Source organism: Rattus norvegicus, chromosome 20 (genome assembly GCF_021556685.1).
Source record: "Rattus norvegicus strain SHRSP/BbbUtx chromosome 20, alternate assembly SHRSP_T2T, whole genome shotgun sequence".
Classification (NCBI taxonomy): Eukaryota; Metazoa; Chordata; class Mammalia; order Rodentia; family Muridae; genus Rattus; species Rattus norvegicus.
Window position 1 is genome coordinate 37,631,227 of NC_141553.1, and position 25,178 is coordinate 37,656,404.

Consider the following 25,178-nt stretch of genomic DNA (forward strand, 5'->3'; position numbering starts at 1 on the left):
TCTGAAGGTTTAGCTCTCCCTCCCACGGGATTTGGGTGCAGAGAACTGTTTATCTGGTCTGTTTCTTTCAGGTTCCGGCGGTGTCTCAGGCGCAGAAGTCCTGCCGCTCCTGGGCCCTCCCCCACGGGAGCCCAGAGGCCTTATACAGTTTCCTCTTGGGCCAGGGATGTGGGCAGGGGTGAGCAGTGTTGGTGGTCTCTTCCGCTCTGCAGCCTCAGGAGTGCCCACCTGACCAGGCGGTTGGGTCTCTCTCTCACCGGGTCTCGAGGGATTTACTTTTATACATATCTCTTAAATGTATAAGCAGGAAGAGAATAGCAGCTAGAATTCTGCCAGAGTGTTAGCTTTAGCTTTGAAGTTAACAAATTTCCTACAGACTTTCTTTTATAATGTCAAGAACACGAATGAGCATAAACTGACTTCAAGTTGTCTCTTTAAAAACAAATGGTTCTGCATAGCTTGTCTCTTTGATCCTGAAGATATCCAGGATCTGATACTTTTGAAAAATCAAACCTATTTAACATTATCTAACTTTGGAACTGATGAAATAGTAACTGGTATTATCAAGACAACTTCTTGTCCATCCCACTTTTTAAAACACATACCAATGCGCGCGCACACACAAACACACACACAGACACACACACACACACAGACACACACACACACACACACACACTTGTATATGCATGTTAATCAGCCTAATGACTGTTCAACTGATGAGTGCAAGAAGGCAGTGACCATGGGAATGAATCAGTACAAACATGTATAGTTCATAGATGTGCAAAATTAACTTTTAACATTGATAAAATTTATGTCCATTAAATGTATTGCAGTAGATTAAAATGCAAAATATTAAAATAATTTAACAATGATGTCGTAAACATGGCTCAAGTAACACAAAGCACAAAGTGAATAGTTAAAATCAAAGAAACCAGGGTGTCTTCTAAGAAAGTCATGCATATCCTCTTATCACAAGAAATGATGGAAATCAAAAAATAGCAAGTTATCATCAACAGTGGTAACAAAATAATCTGTTTTTCCAGGTGGCTGTATAGGAAGCTGTCACCATAGAAAGAATCAATATAAAGACTATAAATAAAAAAATGTAACTCCATCATTAGTAGTTTGTAAAAAGCCAGGGTTCAGTTGGGGGCTAACCTGTATCTTCCCAACAGTGAAGTAACTCCACTTGAAGATGTCATTTCTAGAGTCAAGGCTGAACGACTGCCTGCCCAGCCTGAGATGCAACTTCTACTAAGCTTGTCAAAATTTGAAGGACCTGAATTTATGGCACAGTCAATAAAAAGTGGCAGTTTAAGCATCACATATGAGATGCCCATTCTAGTCGTTGCAAGTTCTGAAATGTGAGCTCCCTTCACACCCTAAAGCTGAGGGAAGCCACAATCCACTCCCTTTATAAAAAAGACTGATTAGTACCATTAGGTACTTCATGAGAATTTTATTTCAGTTCAATGCTGTAATATCAGTAGCAATAAATCCTCCATTCATCATGGACACTCCCGTTGCCCAGTATCAAGGAAGAAGCACAAAGCATGCCCTTGCTGAATTTGGGACTCTTGAATATTGTGAAATTTGGGGTGTTTCCTAGGGAAACGGATAAGTGGTATTACATAATTAGATGTACCACATCTGCTTAGCAACACATTTGTACTAGCAAAAAATGTACTCAGCGTACTAAGCTTGAATCACCCTGATGAATACCACAGAGGATCTTGGAAACCTAGAATATCTTCTAGCCAGTAAGGGATGCTAATTTTCAAGGCACAGAAAAAGTAATATGCAAATTTTTGTAAACAACTATTATTTGGAAAAGCACCCTGGAATACTAAAAAGCAACAAGAAGAGAGAACACACATACATAATTTAGACACACACACACACACACACACACACACCACATAAAAGCCTAATCTCCCAATTCTAGTTTAATAATTTCTCTGATAATTTTACTACATTCTGAGCTGATATTAAAATGTTCGTATAAACACAAAGCCCTTTTGCTGCTCTGTAAGAGACTCAAATCTTTCTGTTTCCAAGACAGTGTTTGCCCCCTCCTGGAAATATTTTTGCTGACCTGCTTTAACTGAACTAGTTAGGGTAAATAAAAGAGAAACTTGTAATTCTGTTTTCATAAATGCTTACTTACCACATCGGAAATTGTACTTTTCAGCACTAGAGCAATGACTCATCAATTAAGACCTTATACTGTGCTTACAAAAGACCAGGGTTCAGTTCCCAGAACACATATCAGGTACCTCACAACCTCCTGTGAGTTCAGTGCTAGGGAATCCCACACCTCTCAGAGCACAGAGACTCATCTGCACATATACACACAGAGCGATGTACACACACAAGAACACATAGGCACACACATGCACACACAGACACCCACACACGCACACACACACACTCACGCACACACACATGCATGCACACATGCAATCATGCTCACACACACACACATGCATGCACACACTCAGACACACACTCACGCACACACACACACACTCACGCACACACATGCATGCACACACACAGACACCCACACACGCACACACACACACTCACGCATACACACACACTCATGCACACACACATGCATACACACATGCAAACATGCTCACACACACACACATGCATGCACACACACACACACACACACCGCTAAAATAAGTACATTTTTAAAAGATTAAAAATTTCCCACCATTGTTTCTTTGTACTCGGAGGATTTGTTGTTGTTTTGGTTTCATTCGGTTTTTCCACTTCTTTACAAAACCCAGTCATGTGTATCTTGAATGTCTTGACCCTGAGGAGCAAGCCACCGATACTCTTTTGGGGCTTTTTAAAAATATTCTGTCAACACATTTTATATTGTTATCTCTTCCAATTCAAACTTTTCTTTATTTTTTTGACTGCAATATTTAAACCAATATTCAGTGTGTTTATCTTCTCAGGCATTTTCATTTCTAAAACTCTGATGTGGACCTTTATAAAACATCTGCTTGATTTAGCATCATTTCCCTATAGGAAGGTTACAGATTTAAATGCCTTATCTACTCAGCCTAATATTTGTTTATAGCACTATGGCACGGATTTCTTTTACTTTCGTTAAATTGTTTTACAACTGTGAAAAAGATTGGATTTCACTCTGACAGGTCCATGCCTGTGTGCAGTATACATTGATGATATTCATTCCCTTAATCTCCTCTCTGCAGCCCTTCCCATCTCATCCCAGTCCCTCCCCTCTTCCCAAACAGCACTACCTCTTCATCTGTATTGTTTTGTAAAAGTCTAGATAGTCAAGAGAAGAAAATAGGATATTTATGTTTCTGATTCTGGGCTATTTCACCTGTGACCTCCTATTCTGTGTTTTATTTTTCCCCCTGTAGATAACATGATTTAATTCCTCTTTTAGACTCAACAGTACTCCATTATGTATGCATGTACTATGCTTTCTTTACCCACTCATCCATTAATAAATACCTAGGCTGGTCCATCCACATTGTCAATTACAGATAGCGCTGCAGTAAATAGTGTATGTCCTATGATGACTGACTCATCTGGGTATGTATCCATGAATGATGTAGCAGGGTGGATGCTTGTTCGGGGTTTTGTTTTTAGAGAATCTAATGTTCACTTTCATAGAAGATGATTCCCACTAAATGATATATAGGTTCATTTCTTCCTAGATGGATCTTTTATTTTTAATTTTTTTCTTCTCTCATACAACACACTCCCACCAGTTTCCCCTCGCTCCACTCCACTCACTCCTCCTTTACACCTCCTCTTTCCCTCAATTCACTCTTCTCCAGTATTCCTTCAAAAAAGTACAGGCAACCCAGGGATACCAACCAAAAGTGGCCTGACAGTAAGACTAAGCACATACCTTCATATCATGTTACGGTAAAAATAAAAAAAGGCAGTGTCAGTCGTGACCAGTTCCAGACCAGTTCCCCCACATAATACTCCACACATTCTCACCTACCCCACCCCACCCCACCCTACCCCACCCTACCCCACCCCACCCCACCCTGCACTCAACACTTTCTCTCCTTGGCTTCCTCCTACCTAGGTGGTCAGTTTCCTTGACACACCACACCTGGCGTACACATCCCAATTCCGAGGCAGGTCCAGTACATCTCACCACCACACACTCTCTTGAACTTGATTAAGTTGTCACATGAAAGAAAACACCACACAAAAACCTCTGATCCAATTGATGATATAGTTTGCCCATCTAGACAATGCAAAATCCTGCACACATCCATCCTTTCAAGATACTCATAGCAACCTGTATCTATACACAGAGAAGAATCTTAACATCTATTGTCATGTTCTCCCCACCCCTCCTCCTCCTCCTTGCGCTCTGTTCTCTTTTCCTTGATCCTTCTAAAACCTTTGTTCCCTCCTCCCTTCCTTCTTATCCAATGATAGGCCTCATTTTACCTTGTCTGCCTTCACCTGCATATTGACATCAACCTATATCATACATAACCCATTAGAAAAAAAAAGGGTTCCAAAGGCAGGCAAAGGAGTAAGAGACACCCGCCTTCACTCCCAGTGTTAGGACCCCAACAAGGACACCAAGCTAACAACATCCGTGCAGACCTAACTCAGATCCATCCTGGCTCCATGATTACTTCTTCAGCCTTTGTGACCTCCTATGAGTCCTGTTTTGTTGATTCTTTGGACCACGTTCTCATGGTGCCCATGACCACTGTAGCCCTTACAATTTTTCCTCCCCCTCTTCAGGAAATTCTTCAAGATCCAAGGGGGGAACCCAATGGAGATCTCCAATTTGGGCTCTCTCCCTGTCTAATGTTTGCCTAAAGGTATCTCTGTCTGCTCCCATCAGCTGACAGAGGATGTCCCTCTAGGATGATTGGACTAGACACCAATCTATGAGTATAGCAGAATATCATTAGGAATCATTTTATTGACTTTTTGCTAGGTCTCTGGGCTCTCCATCCTCTGGTTCCTGGTCAGTTTGGATGGGTCTTAACTGGTTAACTTTCTACCCAACATTGTGTCTTTCAGAATCTCTGAACATACAATGAATTATCAGACTCCAAACATTATGTATTTACCTTGTGCGGTGCTACATATTTTTGTATTACTACAGTATTCTTTCTTAACTGTTTCCTGGAATTAAGTTAATTAGAAGCAGACATTTTAATTTCTTTTAAAAAACTTTCTATAGAGTTAGAGCAACCCTTAGTCTAATATGATTCTCACCATAACTTCACATGGCCAATGAGCACCTCTACCTCATCAACCTAGGGGTCTACTGGGCTCTGCCCGATTTCTTCACCATTTTACAGTAGCAATGGAAATGAATTGGGGAGTCCTAGGCCTTCCTCCATTTATTTACAGTCTCCCAGGAATCATTGTCCTGCCTCTTAACCAGCCTCATATATTTTGGTCTGTACTATGTTCAGTCAGGCAGGGCACTAAATCTCATCCCTGTAACCTCATTTTAGCCACAGGCAACATCTCCAGGGAACAATTGAAATCTCTTCATAAGCGGTTTTTCTACTTTGAAATTTGATCTTCTTAAATTTTATTGTTACTTTCTTGCTTAAAATTTTCTGTAATTCCAAATTGCTACAAGAGAGTGCTCAAATGTCTATCTTTAAGAAGCAGTCAGATCTGTGGTGAAGTTTTTGCCAGTAAAATGGGCAAAACAGAAACAGAATTTTGAGTTCATGAAGCCATTTTATTGTGAAATACAGCACAAAAGTGGTTGACTAAATTGCACACTTTAATAGAATATCACTAAGTAAAACATCCATTTAACCATTAAATTAAGGAATATTGCTACTTCCACAGAACTAGCACATAAGAATTGCCCATAAGACCCTTCCAGCCCACACATAAACATTTATAATGTTTTTAACCTTGCTTTTTTTCTTCTCAGTAATTGCTTTATTTATACAGTATTTTTCTATGCAGTAATATATGATGGACTGGAACCTGAGGAAAAGTGGTAATAATTTCAGAGATATTGGGATTTTCTTGAGAGAAGTGACTTGTAGCTTGCTAAGCACAGCAATTATAAGCAGATTCACATACCTGGAAACAAAGGGAGTAAAGCTTCAGAAAATAAAAATTTTATCTAAATTATAAGAAATACTATCATGTTAGACTTGAAACTTCTAACCAGATGGATTGGGGGCAAAATGATTTTTTTAAAAGAGAAATCAAATATATATTGAAAAGATATAAACATCTAAATCTAAAGATTTATCCTGTGCACAGTAAGAATACAGATGTGTTCTTTCAGATTCTCAAGAAATTATCTTTTTATGGGAAATATGAGGCTTAGAAAATGATAGAAAGACCGCTTATTTTTTACAGTTTTGAATTATAACATGGAGATCTATAGGTTACTCTTATCTATAAATATCAATAAACATATTTTAAATTATTTAACATCAAATTAAATAGAGCATCATCAAGATTTATGTGTTTCAGGAAAAGTAATAATAAATTTATTAAAATGGTTAATTGTATCAAGAGATAAATTATTATAGATTGTTATAATATTAAATATTTATTTATTTATTTATAAACAAATATTTTGAAGCCCATTGTACTCTAGGTTATTATTTAAAATTTGAACATAAAAGATAAACATTACAATATCTCTGTCCTTGTGAAATATGTACTATATTGGAAACAAAGGCACTGATTTTCTTAGTTAAAAAAATGCTACAATTTTATGTATCACAACTGAGAACAAAATTGCCAGGTAAGGGAATTGAGCATCAAAGATGGAGTATTTAATTTAGAAAATTAATAAAAAATATGCGTTTTGGAGACAGGGAATGAAACATAAGAACCTGACAATATTTGAAGAGGTTTTCATGTCCATGAAGATAAATTTAAAATATAAAAATCCTGGTATAAATAAGAGTACAGTATCTCAGAGATGGCAGAAAAGCTAATGTTTTGGGGGCAGAAAGTATTGAGAAGGAGAAGAGAGCAAAAGAAACTGAAGCCTCTATGAGGGCAGGGCTCATGATACTCAGAAACTTCCTGACAAGGTCTTAAGTAGGTCCTTGGAAGACTTCAAATAGGAAAAACATGTAATTTATCTCCATTTACATAGTGTCACTTCTTTGAGATGATCATAGGAATAGGCACTGAACAGATAAGAGAACTATAGAGATATAGGGGATTGGGCAAGAGCAATAAGGAAATAGATTTGCTGTTGATATAAATAGGTTAAACACATATTATTATTAGTTCCTACTGTATTATTAAAAATGGCTTTCTTTACCTATCATAGAAAATGAATATGTTCTTTCTCTAATTCCTTCAGCAGGGGTCCCGTTCTCAGTTCAGTGGTTTAATGATGGCATTCGCCTATGTATTTGCTGTATTCTGGCTGTGTCTCTCAGGAGAGATCTACATCTGGTTCAACCACTACCCAAAGACTATACATGGACTGACCCTGGGCTCCAACCTCATAGGTAGCAATGAATAGCCTAGTAAGAGCACCAGTGGAAGGGGAAGCCCTTGGTCCTGCCAAGACTGAATGCCCAAGGAATGTGATTGTTCGGGGAGGGCGGTCATGGGGGGAGGATGGGGAGGAGAACACCCATATAGAAGGGGAGGGGGAAAGGTTAGGGGGATGTTGGCCTGGAAACCAGGAAAGGGAATAACATTTGAAATGTAAAAAAGAAATACCCAAGTTAAAAAAGATAAAAGAAAATGAACACGTTTATAAACCTTCCACAAACCAATGACAACTTAGCTTGCAATTTTGTTTTAATTCAATTTAAATTTACTTTATTTGGTTTGTATGTTATTTGAGGGTTTGTGACAAAGCATGAAAAGATTGGGTTTTCTTTAAAAATTAATACTAATTCTCCAAGCATAGACCCTACATCCTAATGGTTACATGATATGAATGTGTTACAATTTCTTTCTATTAAAATATCTAGTGATAAAAGAGGACAACTGACAAAGTAACTTGAGAACATCAAGAAAAATGTGCATTATTATTTTTCTAAAATAACTACAGATTGCAAGTTGCTATGAGGAAGTGACATGAGAAACCACTCTTGCAAGTCAAAACCTCCACACCAGCAGTCCTCAACCTGTGTGTTGCAACCCCTCTGAGGTCTTTTATTAGCTATCCTGCATGTACGATGCTTACATAGCAGTAGAAAAATTATAATTACAAAGTAACAAAGAAATAGTTTCACGGCTGGGAATCAGCACAGGAAAAACTGTATTACAGGATTCCAGCATTAGGAAGGTTGAGAATTCCTGCTTTACACCATTGTAACCTTACTTTGTAAGGCTTTCCGTTGGTAGTCAAACTGGATGGTTTGACTATGATGCTTCCCAGGGACAGACAATATAGGCAGACTTCTACACATGAATCTTTTCAATGATACTTTTGCAAATCAGACCCTAAAGATGCTGTAATACATAAAGAAGGATTTAAGACCTCTTGTTTTCTCAGCCTGTGCCTCTTCAATCACAAAGGTGGGGTCAAGGCTAGAAAGGAAAGAAAGAAAATGATCCTCACCACCACAAGAAGAAACATTTTAATTATCTTAAAGTATTGGGGGTCATGCGTCACTCCACAAACCACACAAACACTGATCTCAGTGAGACAGGGATGGTTTAATGAATGAACATCCTAAATCTGATCAGATCAGGGATGTAGCTCGTAATTTTCTGAGCTGTGACAACAAACATTTCTCAGGGCAAGCTTATAAAGGTTAAAAACCACAGTGAGCTCATATGCAGGTGCAGGAAGTGTTGCCCAGTGGTCATCTCTGACTCAAGCCATTTTAGACCTAACAGTTCAGATTGACCTTTAACTTGATGAGTCCTATATAAAGCTTTTTGCAATGTCTTAATATTAGCAAGCCTCACATAGAACATACAGAACCTAATGGAGTATGTGTTCATCATGACCCTGCTCTGAATCAAGTTATTTTTCTGTGTCAGTGACTAACAAGCCTATTACAGGCAACAATATGGAATAGCTGACAGGCATGGAATAAAATGGGTATAGCCAGGCTGAGATAGGGCAGAGCTCAACGGAAGCATACCAAACCTTAGAAGGTCCAAACCTAGAACAGTGTGGAAACATGTATAATGTGCAATCTTAAAGCTTGTTTTCATACATGTAAATTTCAGGGAAGGAGCATGTGACACAGGTTCTCCATCTTCCTACTATGCACTCCAAATATGTGATTTAATTTGAGCTCCCCAATGGTATATTACAGGGATGGTCACTTACTGTGAAGGAGGTATTCTATACTCAGAATGTGAGAGTTTTCGTCTGATATTATTAGTTGTGTAATCAGGAAGCCATACAGGATTCTCTATCAAGCATTCTGTGACTCTCCCGCACACCAGACACATATACCTCCCCATAAGTCATGTCATAATGAATGCTGATCTCCTCACTGGTTAAGGCAACACTAAATGTATATATGCCAATTATTCCATCTCAACAATGGTAGTTGACTGAATGAGAGATTGTCAATCAACAGAAACTTCATACTATGATAAATATTCCAATAGTCTAGATACTGGTATGATTTCAAAGTATAGACTATGTAGTACAGAGAAGGTAGTGGTAGATATTACAACCTACATAAAATTAGTGTATTTTCATATTTAAAAACAAATGCCATGTTGTTAAGCTTGTGTATTGTCTTCAATAGTGACTCATTCATAAAAGACCTTAGATACAAAACCATGGTTATATGAATGAGAAATGTGCCCTACAGGCTTTGGAATTTGGACATTTGGTTGTTGGCAATGTTTAGGGAAACATAGGATGTGTGGCCTTGCGGGAGGAAATGTGTTACAGGTGGCGGGGGCAGGAGGAGGGAAGCCTTTGAGAACTTATCACCTTCCCTATTTCCAGGTCACTCTCTGCTTTGTGATAGTGGTTATGTTGTTAACTCCCAGACCATTCCTGTGGCTTTCTGCCATGCCTTTCCATCATGAAAACCCTTAGCCCTCATTGTCTCTCCTCCCACCAAAAATGTATCTCCTTTAAATTGCCTTGATTATAACATTTTATAATAGCAACAGAAAAGTAAGTAACACTTGGGATTTTAATTTTTTGTTTTACCTGTCTCCAGATACCACAAAATAACTTTGAGCACAGTAGCAACATAATCAGACTTACACATTTTGTAGGTGATTTCAGGAACAGTATTTTATGAGCAAAACAACAAAAGAAAGCCTATTTCTTTGTAGTAAAAAAGTAGCTTTTCCATTCTCGTGACTTAAAGTATACATATTTTAAATAAATATAAGTTGAATTTGAGTTTGGGGAAAGAGTTCTAGTTTATTTTGCCATCATTCAAGGTATCTAGCCAACAAAGCCTACACAAGTGGCCTTTACTGGATGTTAGGTCTGCATAGGCTCACGATAGGCATCGACCAGGATACCACACACATCACATCTCAATTTTCAGAAAGGGACAGGTAGTACCGCTTTACCATTTGCCAGAAGGAGAATTGGAAATATTGAGGAAGATAGAACTATCCATCATAAATATCTTGAAAGAGGCTGCAGAGCAGACAGAAAGTCCAGGCAGCAGTCACTGAGTCAGCATGGGAGACAAAGAGAACTTGACTAGAGTATGACTGAGGTAAAAGAGAGACTGACAAATATTCAGAGGATTCAGGCTAAGCCATGGGGCCCAAGATTGGAAAATTCCATTGATTAGATGAAGAAATGAAAAAAAAACTGTAACATACAAAGAGTATCTGTCTAATCAACTACAGGTGTGATAAGACTTCAATTTTTGCCAAAGTATAATATGTTTTTTAAACTAATTTTATGTTTGTAAAAAGCCGTCAACAAATGGAATGAGAGAAGGAAGCTTTCTATGCAGAAAGTTGACTATCAATTTGTTTCTTCAAAATAAAAATATTAATCAGCCATTGTCAAAAGTTTGTTTAAAGGATATTTTAAAAGAGTATTTTAAAAACTCCTTTAAAAATTTATACTAAGGAACTAATTCTAAATCTCATTTAGGAAGTAAAGCCAATAATTTCCTCCCTTACCTTTTTAATAAGTCTGCATTATTAGCGTGCTCTGAGAATAGACATAGAGTTAGGAGGAAGGAGGCTGATAGTTGGGTAAATTTACAATGGAGAATAGAATTCAGGATCTTTATTTCTAAGAAGGAGCTGTAGACTGTTGTAGGAAAACAAAGTGTTTGTGATAACAGTCAAAAAATCCAGTAAATGTTAATTCAATAATAAGATGTATTTAATTTTTTATGCTAAATAATGTGATTTTCCATGGCAGGAATGTAGGAAGGTTGATTGCACCACTACTAACATTCCAGGCTGGATAAACACTGAATTGGCATTTCCATCCTCTGGTCACAGTGTTGTCTTACCACCATGGGGAGATTGTGAAACAAAGCAAATTCTTTCCCTGCTGATTTGATTCTATATGGGTCTGCTAGCATTTGTTTTCTTCTCTGTTGAGAAGTTTCTCTGCATCGCAAGCCTGAAGAGAACAAAGCAGAATGTTAAGAAAATAATGTTTCTATTGGGAATAAGTTTTGCCACAGTCTTTTCAGAAATCCACGAGAGTAGAGGCTGGTATTTAAAACTCTCTCTGGGTTGAGGAGTAGGGTGCGGACTTAGAGGAGAAATATTTGCTAAGACTAGCAGATATGTGTTACATGAAAGACAGGAGGATACTGGTGTGCCAGAAATGAAGCTTGTGAAGAACGCTGTCTAAGTTTGGATAGTGTTTAAACTCATTAATCTGCTGTGATGAGTTTGTCTGTCCAGTCCATAATAAAATTCAGCAGCTTTCTAAAGGACATGAACACTCTTTTCAGAGTTCTGTTTAAATAAAATTAGTCTGGCTAATGTATGTGTTATGAGATGTTAAGCCAGGATGATGAGAAAGAAGAGACATCTACGTTTAAGAAGAAGCTGGTATTAGTAGCAAGTGATAATTTAAAGAGAATTTGGAATGGGTTGCATCTGAGTATTGAAAGCTATGCAAACAGGAGGAGTCCCATGGACAGTGAGATTAACGGCTAGTATCATAAGGTGTATGGGATAATTTAGACCAGGAAAGGAAAAGTTAAGAGTGATTTTAAGAAAAGTCATTTCATATCACTGGATAATCTTCAAACATTCACTATCACTTTTCTCATCAACAGTGTGACCTAGAAAGTGAATGTCATTCACAACATACTTATGTTGTCATATGTATGCCAACTGAAGAGCTGAAGTTGACAGGGCTGGACTGCATGAGTATCTAAATGAACGAGATAGTTTTTTATCCCTGTCTTTGAAATTGATGACTCGAATCTTAGTGAAAAATAAAAGTGTATCATGCTCGAAACTAATGAGACCTTCGATTGGTGCTGAATCTACTGTACTGCCACAGTCACTAGAGACCCCAATCTCTGAAGCACAGACAGAGAGAGATCGGAATGAAACTGGTGTTCTGAGGACAAAATGGCAGCCTACAAATTTGTAAAAGATCTTCCCTAACCTTACATCCAACAGAGGGCTGATATCCAAAATATATAAAGAACTCAAGAAGTTAAAGTCCAACATATCAAAGAACACAATTAAAAATCAGGGCACAGAATTAAATAGAAAATTCACAACAGAAAAATCTTAAATGATCAAGAAGGATGTAAAGAAATGATCAACATCCTTAGTCATCAGTAAAATGCAAAACCATACCATCCTGAGATTCAAACTTACACAAACAGATTGGCTAAGATAAAAAACTCAAGGGACTACACATGCTGACGAGAACGTGGAGAAAGGGGAACACTCCTCCATTGCTGATGGGACTATGAACCTATTCAACCATTCTGGAAATCAGTCAACTTCTCAGAAAAATGGAAATAGTTCTACCTATAGACCCAACTATACCACTCCTGGGCATATACCTAAAATATGTTCCATCATACCACAAGGACACAGCCTCCACTATGTTCTTAGCAGCTTTATTGGTAACAGCAGAATCTGGAAACAATTCAGATGTTCCCTCAACCAAAGAATGGATACAGAAAATGTGGTTCATTTATACAATGAATACTATGCATATATTAAAAACAAGGACATCAAGAACTTTGCAGGCAAATGGATGGAAGTAGAAAATATCACCCTGAGTGAGGCAATCCAGACCCAAAAGGACATGCATGGTATGTACTCATTCAGAATATCCATGATACACCCCATAGACCCAAAGAATTTAACAAGAAAAAAGACCCAAGCAAGAATGCTTGAATCATACTTAGAAGGGGAAAATAAAGGCAGAGGGAGGGATGTAACTAGGGGCAGGAGGCTAGGAAGGCAGGATCAGGTACATGAGATGACAGGAGAGAGGCCCAAGTAGGCCAGAAGATTGAATGGAAACCTACAGCTGTTTGGGGGTTGGAAGACCGAGAATCTTTAAGGAGTCCCAGAGACCTGGAATAGAGGAGGCTCTCAGCAAGCAGTGTGGGTGACATAGCAGAGATGCCTAACAGTAGGGTCACAGAACCTAAAGGGGGCCCATCCTGTAGACATGCAGGACCCCCAGTGGAAGGATAGGGACACCTTTTCCTTAGTGGGGAAATCCCACTAAACTTTTAACCCAAAACTTTCCTATCTAAAAGAAGTGCAGGGATGGACCAGAGATAGAAGAAAGACCAACCAATAACGAGCACACCACAAAACCCATCCCACGGGCAAACACCAATATCTGACATTATTAACAATACTCCATTATGCTTGTAGTCAGGAGCCTAGTATAACTTTCCTCTGAGAGGCTTTACCCAGTAGTATTCGGAAACAGAAGCAGATACCCACCAAACATTTGACGGAGATCAGAGACACTTATGGAAGAGTTGGAAAAAGAATTAAAGACCCAAAGGTAGATGGAAACCTCACAGGAAGACCAACAGAGTCAACAATCCTGGGTCCCAAACAGAACATACAAGGGCTAGAACAGTCCTCCCCGCTCGCCCTGCACATATGTAGCAGATAGGCAGCTTAGTCTTCATGGCTGCCCTGTCTGGTCTCAGCAGGACAGGATGCACATAATCTGGCAGAGACTTGATGGACCAGGGTGGGGGGAATACCCAGGGTGGAGCCCTACACTCTCAGAGGAGAAGTAGAGAGAAGAGGGGGGAAGGACTCAGTGAAGGAGGGACCTGGAAGGACAATATAAACAAATAGATGAATTAATTAATTGTTTTAAAAGGAAAAGAAACTCTGCCATTTCATTATATTGCTTTCTGGTTTCTGGTATTTTATATTATTCTTTACAACTTTTCATTCTTTTCACATTGCCCACATTTTCACATTATTATCTATCCATGAAACCCTTTAGCACACTGAACATTGTTTCCTTTTTTTAATTCTCAGTATGTTCATTCATTAGTCCTGTTGTGACCCATTCTGCTCTTGCCGCTTTTTCAAATTGGGAAGCTTTTAATTTTCCTTTTAATAGATTTATAATATTTTTTCCAAATAAGTGTACTTATTTGGAATAAATAAGTGTAATTAGGCCCTTTGAAGTGTGGCAGTAAGATACAGGTAAAGAAGGAGTGTCTTATGGTCTCAGTCATGTAGCTTGCCTCCTACCTCTCACTGTAAATTGCACAAGTATTTTTTCAGTCTTCTGTTCTGAGATAAGATATGATTAGGTGACCTAGATTTGAGTACTTCAGTCTCCAAAGTAGAAGTCTGAAATTGTGTGAGGTTGGGGAATTCTTTTTGCCAACCTATAAGACTAAGTAGTTGGGTTTTTCCTCTAGAACTATGGATAGTTCTTACTAGGGACAGACATTTTAAGAAGAGTTAACTAGTGTGTTTAAGAAAAGTAATTTGAAGCTAGGGAGATAGTTCATTGGATAAAAAGCTCAGGTTGCAAGCATGAAGATCTGAGTTCATAACGAACACCATGTAAAAGTTGCACATCTGTGACTCCAGCACTGAGAATTGTAGAGAGGTGATCCTCACAACTTTGAGGATAGCTTAGTCTAACCAATCAGTGAGCAAGCAATGGGTTTAGTGAGAGATGATATCCCAGAAGATAATCTGGAGATTTGCAAAATGAATTATTTTTAATATAAGTATAAGGAGCAAATTAACCTGGCTGCTGTATTTCTGAACCAGCTACTTCTCCAAAAACCACACAGAGAGACTAAGATTTTAATAAATTGTTACTGTTTACAACTGTTACTCCGTTCTAAACCTCCACGCAGGTCAGGCTGCCTCCCAGACTATATTCCTATCTTACTTGGAATTTTCACCCTTTCTTGTTGCTGTTCTCTTCTCTTAATGTTTTCTCCTTCCCTTGTGACTCCCTCCTCTCCTCTATCTGTCTCCACACCTCCTAGAATCCAAAGTCTTACCTATTCTCCCTCTAAGTTATGTATTGGCTTGGTGGCTTTTATTGATAAGGCAGAGAATGAATCAGGAGCAATGTTGATAAAAAAACTTGAGAAAGAGCTTCTAAGAAAAAAACAAACAAAGCCATGTCTGCATTGAAACAAGATGTGAGGGCAGAGAAATCAGCATTTGAACACACAAAAACATTCCTACAGAGATTGGTCAAGGAAGATAATCAATTGTGCCTTTAGTTCATGTGTTCCAATATTAGCATGCATATATATGCATACACGGGCACAGGACACACATACACACACACAGAGACATACACACACACACACACACACACACACATTTTAGAAAGGAAGGCAATTTTCCCCTTCCCATGCTAAAAGCAAAGGGATTTTCCCCAACATTACTGTCATCACCTGGTCACAGTCCTGAATTTGGAACTAACAAATCTGTAAATAATTGTGTACCTGGAATGTCCAACTCTTCTACTCACTTACATGCCGAGTCTTCAGGAACTCCTAGAGCATATTTCAATTTCCTTTCTTTTTTTTGTTGTTAAAATTTTATTTTTTTATTAGATATATTTCTTTTGATTGATGAAGCTAAAAAGTGCATGCTGAAAGGGACCTGATATTTTCGTTTTCTAACGCCAGTGTGGTTTTAAGGCAGGTTCAACTAGGAAGTCAGCTTTGACTCTCAGTATTCACCAATCTGTCCTTCCAGTCTATGGTCTTCACTCTGCTCTGTATCCTCGACTCTTGCAGATCTAAATGGGTTTTCAGTCTGCTCTGCTTTCTAGATCTTGTAAAGATGGGAAGTAGTGAATCCCAAGGACCTTCCTTCCTTCCTTCCTTCCTCCTTCCCTCCCTCCCTCCGTCTCTCTCTCTGCCTCTCTCTCTCTCTCTCTCTCTCTCTCTCTCTCTCTCTCTCTCTCTCTCTCTCTCTCTCTTCAAGATTTATTTACTTTAGGTATGTGATTACACTGTACCTGTTTTCAGAACAGGGCATGGGGATTCCGTTACAGATGGTTGTGAGCCACCATCTGGTTGTTGGGAGTTGAACTCAGGGCTTCTGGAAGAGCCCCTATTTATTTTCCTTTCCTTGTATTTTTTCTTTTTCTTTTCTTTTATTGGATATTTTCTTTGTTTATACTTCAAATGTTATCCCCTTTCCTGGTGTTTCCTCCTGAAACCCTCTACCCCATCTGCCCTGCCCCTGCTTCTATAAGGATCCTCCTCACCCACCCACTCCCTCCTGCCTCCCTGCTCTGGCATTCCCCTACACTGGGGCATCAAGCTTTCACAGCACCAAGGGCCTCTCCTCTCATGGATGCCTAACAAGGCCTTCCTCTGCTACATATATCCTGGAGCCATGAGTTGCTCCATGTGTACTCTTTGGTTGGTGGTTTAGTTCCTGGGAGCTGGGGGTGGGGGGTGTCTGGTTGGTTGCTATTGTTCTTTCATTGGGGACACTGTTTTCAGCCCAATGGTTGGCTGTGAGCATCTGCCACTGTATAAGTCAGGCTCTGGCCCAGCCTCTCAGAGACAGCTCTATCAGGTTCCCCACAGACCTTTCTTGATGAATATGTATGGAAGCTCTTCCCTGTCCATTGCTCAGTATAGGAAAAGGACAACGTAGGTAAAAAAGGAAAAAAGCTACAGAGATGTGGCACTTCTTTCCAGCTTACATTCCTACGACAAAGTCAGCCAAAATAAACTTTTACAAAAGGGAAAGAAACAAGACAGAAAATAAGAAAGAAGTGAGCATTAAAAAGGTAACATTGACGCTTTGATGCAAATAGGCTTTTCAGTCTTGAGAGTGACCTTAAAGGAATAAGATATCAAATCAAGTTCAATCTGTTTGCACATCAGGAAGGATGGGCACATTCAGACAGCATAATAAAGACAAAGTGCAAAAGCAGTTCTCTGCAGTTTCACATGGTTCAGGCCATCAATAAACCACATGCATATAATGCATATATATATATATATATGAACATATAATACATATAAATACACATACTTAAGTATCAGAATTTTATAAAATACTTAATGTATATTAAAACTGTTGTGATACATACATAACTCTATATACATATATATAGATATGACTAGAAAACATCACACTAATTGAAGGTCCTTTTTTTTTTTGCATGAGCTTTGCATGCAAATATCCAATAGAGTAAAAGCAATTCGATCTACAAGTTAAAATTGAAATAAATGCCAACTCTGTTTTTTCCTTTGCAAAGTGCTTTATTCTAAAATTTTTAAGGTAACATTTAAAAAGATTCAATTTTAATAAAAATAACTTTAGGAAACACAGCAGTAGACTAGTATTCTAAAGCTCATACTTAAGATAGATAGAAATAAAACAGCATTGATGAGAACATATGAAAATGGGTTTCTTATTAGAGGAAATATAAATATAAATATAAAAATAAATAATAAATTTTGAAAAGTATTTCAAAATTTCATTCTTCTGAACTTGTGTTCCTGGAGTGTCTCTAAGGGTTCTCATAACACGTGTGGCCCAGAAGAACACTTAACCAAAGATTTGTTCTGATGCAAGTTCTGCTCAAATAACAGTAAAAGCATTTTTCAAAAAGGGAACTACAGAGCTAGTGTGCTGCAATTTTGATAGACATTTGCCGGCATGTTTACCATGCTAGCTAAGCTTTACTTAAGTTAGGAACAGTTCTCAATACGAGTCCACATACACCACTCATTTTTTGCAAGCAATGATTGGAAGGTAAACTCCACTACAGTAGGTGAATTCAGAGTCTGACAGCTTTTAGTTCATGAAATATTAAAATGTATGGAGACCAAGTTCACAAGTCCTATAAAATTTCCTGTTACTTCCTGGTCTTCATGCCTATTTGTTATATTTGGAAAGTTTGTTGTTTGTTTTTTTTAATCCTTAGCATTCGATCATTTTCTCTATACAAAGAATGTTTGGCATCCACTTGTGAGAGCTGAGAATTCTATGCACTATTCTCACAGCCGCAGTCCAATCCTCCTCCTAATACAGCCTGACTGAGTTCCAGGGGACCGCAAACTCTTGCCAGCAACTTCTAAAGTATAGCCAGATGTTATTTCAGCTTGCTGTGAAGAGTTTTCACACCATAGTCCCAAGCTTTAATTTCCTTCATTTTAGATACGGTCAACCAGTCATCAATCAGCAGCTAAGGCCTCAAAAGAGCACATCTCTCATCACAGATAACCCCAGTTTCTGGTATGTGCTCCATTCATGGAATCCACCCATAGGAATGGGAAACTGAGCTCACTCAATGTGATCTGAAAGATAGTGTCCAGATGTATAAGCCAGTCAACATCTGAGGAGCCTCTAGGGATTAAAGCAGGGTCCTTACTTTTGCTCAGCTTTGAAGAATAAGTTTCTGCCTATTATCTCTCGAGATTCATTCTATCTTTTAGTCAGATAGCCCCATATGCAACCACTATATGGTCAAAGAAAACAGAAGCATATAGAAGATAGTGGCAGAAATATAGCAAAGTTCAAATCATGAGCCAATAAAAAGAAAACCTCCTAGATAAGAACCAAACATTAATATTTTCCCCAGTCAATAAGGCCTATTATGAGTTGTGGATTACTGTTAAACTCCATTATTTTATTAGAATAAGTTAGAGTCTAATACACACACACACACACACACACACACACACACACATACACACTCCAATATAATAGCATTCTATGCTTCCCAAGTTTCTGCTACTAGCTTCAGAAACAACATTTACCTTCCTATATCCTAAAGTTCTGTACACTTCACTGATAAAGTTCCTACTCTTCTAAAGGACAGCCTTAAAACTTTACAATTACACCAGAAAGAATGCACCTAATGCTAGGAAATCTTGTATAGTGTTTTATTGACTATTATTAATCAGTGCATAAAGTCCATCCCTTGTATTTATTAAAACATGTAGTGAGGGATTTTAGCAGCTGACAATTAACTAAACAAACTACTAATTCTACCTATTATAGCTGAGGTAAAGTATTAAGAGCCTGAGACTCCTTCAAAATGAACCAATCGCAAACATGAAAATGTTCATTTCCTTGCAAGTGCTCCATTCGACAAGGAGCAACAAGCAGAGACTTTTGGCATTTATTTCAAAATGGAGACCGTGCATCCAACAGGCCTCCTTTCCAGCAGTCTTTATGTTCCTTCAACATGCCAAAAGAGATAAGTTGATCCACCTGTGGTAATTACAATTAAACAGGAAGCAAATGTATCCCTTCTAGGAACTGACCTTCTACATCTCTAGGCCTTGCTCCAGGAGACCAGAATTTTCTTTCTATCCAGAAGACCTCTTCCATCCAAAAGGAATTCAAATCTCTCCCAACAATCCATGACTTGGAGGGTATCATTAATCCTACATCCAATCAATGTTATGGCTTTTTGAAAGTCATTGACATATAATATGAAATTGCTATGTACTTCTCTGTCAATTTGGTCAAAATTCATTTCCTCTGAACACAAGCTGTCTAGGACGTTAAACTTTTGACTGGGAACACCCAATGTTTGCACAGTGATACCGAGTTAAGTTAGTACTCTCTCCTGCACTGTACCCTATGATATTTGTTTTAACCTCCTGAGAAGTTTCTTCCAGGTTTTCAATGTGTTTGTCATTTTCCGTAACTTACGCATCCAACTTTGCTATTATAGGCAAGAGTGTTTCAAGTTTTTCCTCTAGGGAGGTGATGCAGTTTATAGTTTCACGTTTCTGGAAATAATTCCCACCCACCCCCAAACAAGCCCTCACATAGACTACAAAGTCATTTTCCCCCAGGTTTACTGTTACTGAGATGGTATGGAAAAGCAATCATTGGAGCACCTAAAATCCACACTACCCAGGCAGGTACTGTGGATCACAGACCGATTTCCCATGAGGAGAGCTTAGTGAGATACAGAAAATATGCTCAACCATTCAGATGACTGTCTATTGTTAAAAGACATTTCTCTGTCATTAGAGAAATGGGGCTCTGAATTCTCTGACATAACTTGGTAATGCATTATAAGTTAAGTCTCCATATGATAACAATTCATCCCTCGAGTTCGTTAGAATAGCTAATGGCAGAAAATTGGAGAATTAGAAAGTCTTCAGGCTTAAAATTCATTTGCCTTATGTCCTATAGGGATCACTAATTTGCTTTCCATCACTACTGTTTAACTTCTCCCAAAATTAGATGTAAATGAAAGGATGCTCTTCGTATTCTTCTGTGCACCTCTCCCATAGCATATTGCATTTGACATTCAGTTCAGGATATCGAAAGCATCCCTGACTCTTTTGTTGTTGAGGTTGTTGTTGTCGACATTGCTGCTGCTGCTGCTGCTGCTGCTGCTGCTGCTGCTGCTGCTGCTGCTGCTGCTGCTGACTATTCAATTCATTGTCTTCTCAGTTGCTCACTCCTTATGTCAAGGTGAATCTAATTCCAAAAGAGCTGATAGAGAGAATGTGTTTCCATTGCGGAAACCCCTCCCTTCCCACAAGGACTTGGCTTAATGTCATGACCTCTTATGGATAAAAACATTGCTGGCTTGAGATCCTTCCTGAATAGGAGATTGACCTCTCCAGGTGGTGTTTCTCTGGCTCCATGTCAACTGGCTACTTACCAATAAAAGGCAGGGTACTAGAGGGTAGAAGGGTAAAACCCTAGTATTTCTCTCCCCGTTCTTTGCTTTGGTAAGCTCTTTTGATAAAGGATGCATTTCCTCTTTGGCTTCAGCCTCTACTGGACAAGCACACTTGGATTCTAGTTCCCACCACCTACATGGGCCTTAGACCTGGATTATAATAAAAACAGTTTTGGTCTTTTGTCCTGTTAAGTGTAGTCACTAAACCCTATCTTCTACTAATTTCTGGGTGTTCTTTGCCCCTTATTTGACTTTTGTTTCCACCTCGACTACAACTAGTTCACTGTATTATAATTCTTCTGCAGTAGCTATTTGAGTTACATCTATTTTCCTTGTACAATCTTAATTTTATTTTACAAAATTGAAGTCTTTTGACTTTTTTGCTTGGTCTCTAATCTGTGGCATTTTATTCTTTGTACGAGTGCCAACAAATTATTACTTATTCATATATATGACTGAATAAGCCCAAAGAACTTATATTTTCACACAGAAAGTTACAGTGCTGATAGGCAACAAAAGTTTAGTTGCCAAGAAATTAAAAATAGACTGAAGAAACTGGTAATTGGGGTGGAAAATTTTAAGTAGGCTTGGCATGATTGACTAAGAGGAAGAGACTTGCTATATATTGAGTAAAAGTGTAAAACTCTTCTGCAATCTGCCTTATGGGATTCTTTCTGATTTATTTTCTGATTATGATTATTATCTGATTATGATTGGAAAGGACTGTTTTGGAAATAATTTGCTATATGAATAACCACAGTAATGCATCTGATTTATTAATCTACTCCACTGATAATATCATAACTGGATTATTATCTTATACTGGGGAACCTCTAAGGTTTCTCACAAACACTTGTTGCCCAGAAGAACACTTAACCTAAGATTTGTTCTGATGCAAGTTCTGCTCAAATAACATTAAAAGCACTTTTCATCAAAAAGCGAACTATAGAGCTAATGTGCTGACTCTGTTACTGTCACTTATCCTTCCCTTAGGCTCCATGAGGATGGTGAGGAAGCCAAATTGTCAGTTTACACAGAAATTTAAGATAAACCACCATTCATGAACTTTATGTCATTACCAGTGGTGTTAAACACTGCCACTCTTCCCCTCATGAAACACTGTGATTGGATTACAAATTCCTATGCATGGAAACTTGTGTGACCCTGAGGGTAGCCTATGAATATACATTCCTGGCCTCTGACTCAAAAATGTTATTCCCTAGCTCCCACTTCTGTAATATGTCCTAACACTCCTAAAGAATACAGAGAATATGTTTCTCCAGTGAGACTTCTAGGCTTACATAATTTGCAGACTCTACTGTGAGCCCTTATCCAAATCCTTTGTGCATTTTTTTGGTATGATATGCAAATTTTGATGAATCCATTTCATTTTATCATAGGGCAAAAGTTATCACACAATAACCCATGGACCAAATTTAAATTGTTTCATATGTCTGCAAATCTATCATTACTGAAATATAGATTCATTCTCCTTTGTGTATTATTTATGATTGCCTTTCCATGACCACTGAGAATTGAATAGCTATAACAGAGATAACAGAGACCCTCTGACTCACACAATCCAAAACGTTAGCTAATTGTCCCTAGCAGCTAAACAACTCACACTATTTAAGTAGTCTGCTCCTTTCCTGAAACTTGCAGAATCATTGTGTTTGAAGAGAATTTATAGTCTTCTTTCTGTCTTTCTGGAAATGCATTCCAAATAAATAAGTTCTCCCACATCCCTGTGTTTCCCAGTGACCTCAGTGAAGTATCCAAAACCAATCCTATGTATGGTCTTTCAACTCTTGCAGTACAAATAGGGAAGGTCCTCCAGAGAATGGGAAGTGTGAGCCAACTGCCCATTGGCAGTTCTTGTCTATCTGTGGCTGTAATATTGTAGAAACTGTAGTTTGAGGTATGCAGATTTTAAGGTGCAAGCTTGCTGCCTTGAGTGGGAGAGGCCTCTGTTTTATTCTCAAACTATGAGGGGAAACCACCTTATAATAGGGAGACTCTTTATAATAAGTAAGAAGGTTATAGGAGAACTGTGCATTTTCAAGGTTTTGAAGACATCAGTCCAGATCTCCCATAATATATCATATGTATCACATATATCACATATACCAGATCCCATGACTTTTCAGTTAGTATCTTGGCCTTACAGGACAGATCTACTTTACTTATGAGATTAACTCTGTAGGCGCTCAAAGTCTCTGACATGTTGCTATTCCTGGCTCTAACCTTGAACTTGCTCTTCCCTGCATGACAAGTGATGCCTTCTCTTTATGTGCTTCTGGGAAGCTAGCCATCATATCTCCTCCCATTTGTTAAATAACTCCTTTACGTTCTGCTTTACTTTATTGTTACATAAAAGACATCTGCTATTTCTAAGTCTATAAAAGAACATACTAGCTGATGAATACAGCACACTTCCCAACAGAGACATGGTCCTTCTGATCAATGACACATACTATATTACTGCTCAAACAGAAAGAAAAATAGTAGAAACTAGAACATGGATAAAGGAGCATCCTAAATTGACCTATTCATCTATCTCTGTAATTATTATGTGTGTCATTTGCAATGATACTAGAAGGTTAACAGTTACATTCCCATGTCTTTCTTTATGTCAAGAAGAGAAGCCAGCTTTCTTGAGTTTTATACAAAGAATGCCAGAAACTGGTTATAACTTGGATCACCAATAATAATGTCCTAATCTAAATATATACATGTAAAGTTGCAAATGCAATGTACCCTATAATATCCTTAATGCAGATATCTTCTGCATAACAAAAGGCCCTTGTCCATAGGAAGAAATTCACTCTGCTATTTTTGAAAAACGTTTAAATTTATAGTGATCCTTTGTTTACTTCAAAGAGATGAACAGAAGTTAATACAACTGTGTAAACCCTTCTATGCATAAGAATTTGGTTCTTATAACCCAATTTCTACTGCTTAATCATTCATCCTGTTGTATAACCCACTTGAGGAAATAAGGTTAGCAAGGACACTTGGACAATGACTGTACTGCCCAACTGTCATTACTAGAGAGAAAGAGAAAAGATTCAGAAAAGGAAATTGTGGTTTCACTGCAATTTTTGACGTTAAATATTTAGACACATCTTGTCTTGATCAGAGTTTAAAGGAGGAGCATTTTTATTTGCTCACATTTGTAAAGATTTTATGGAAAAAAAGGATACTAAGTATAGGAACTCAATATGCATAACCATACAGGACATGAGATTGGTTGACTTGGCAAATAGCAACTTTTAATATGTTTGTTTGTTTTTTAATCTTAAGTGGAAAGAACTCAGCTCCTGTGTGAAAGTGCTGGTGAAAGGGGAAAAATGGTAAATGTGAGAACAGAAAGAAGAAATGAGTTCTTCAACATAGTGGGAGAGAAGACAGAAATGGGGTTTCTTAGAACTGTGATGAGCTGGGGGAAGGGCTACCAGTTACACTAGAAAACAGGAATAGGCAATTGTGAGAGAGAAGTCCCACAAGTAGAGCGGGGAGAGAGTGTTAGCAGCTAACAATGTATCAGGAGGCAGATAAGAGGGAACAAATGTGGGACTCATGTTCTCGTGTTCTAGAAGCAGATATTCTCCAGTAGCAAGCAGAAGTAAGCAGAAGGCATGTGCACCCACTTTAATGTGGTATGTTAATCATTAAAATAGCCATAGATGGTGTTGTTTTTTCATAATGTGTATTATTCTCAACAGACAGGAATCATACACTCCCATATGCTGCTCCTCAAAGCCATGGGAGAACTTTATTATTATGTCATAAAATCCAGTTCCTCAAACATAAAACAAATGGGATCCAAACCTACATGCAACCTTGAAACTGACTTCTTTCGATGTATGGTTTCCTTTAAGCTCTGTGTAACATCAGTACTATAGATAAACAAAACACTAGACATTTAACTTGTAGCTCAATATCCGTCTATGATCTGAGTGTGTGCGATAAAACTTCAAAAGTGAAAATGGGGCTCACCAGCCTAAACCAGAATCAACTAGTTAGACACTAACTGAGGAGCTAAAGACTATTCATTCCTCCAATGCTGCAATGGAATAAAAAACATTTCCATCTAAAACTGTTTTTCTTCAAAATTTACTAGATCATAGATTCT

General features: G+C 38.2%; 1 long non-coding RNA gene across 1 annotated transcript in view; it reads left to right on the forward strand.

The window, feature by feature from the left end:
• LOC147998661 (uncharacterized) overlaps positions 1-25,178 on the forward strand; it is a 62,710-nt gene that overhangs the window by 16,326 nt on the left and 21,206 nt on the right. The gene's annotated exons all lie outside the window — the stretch shown is intronic.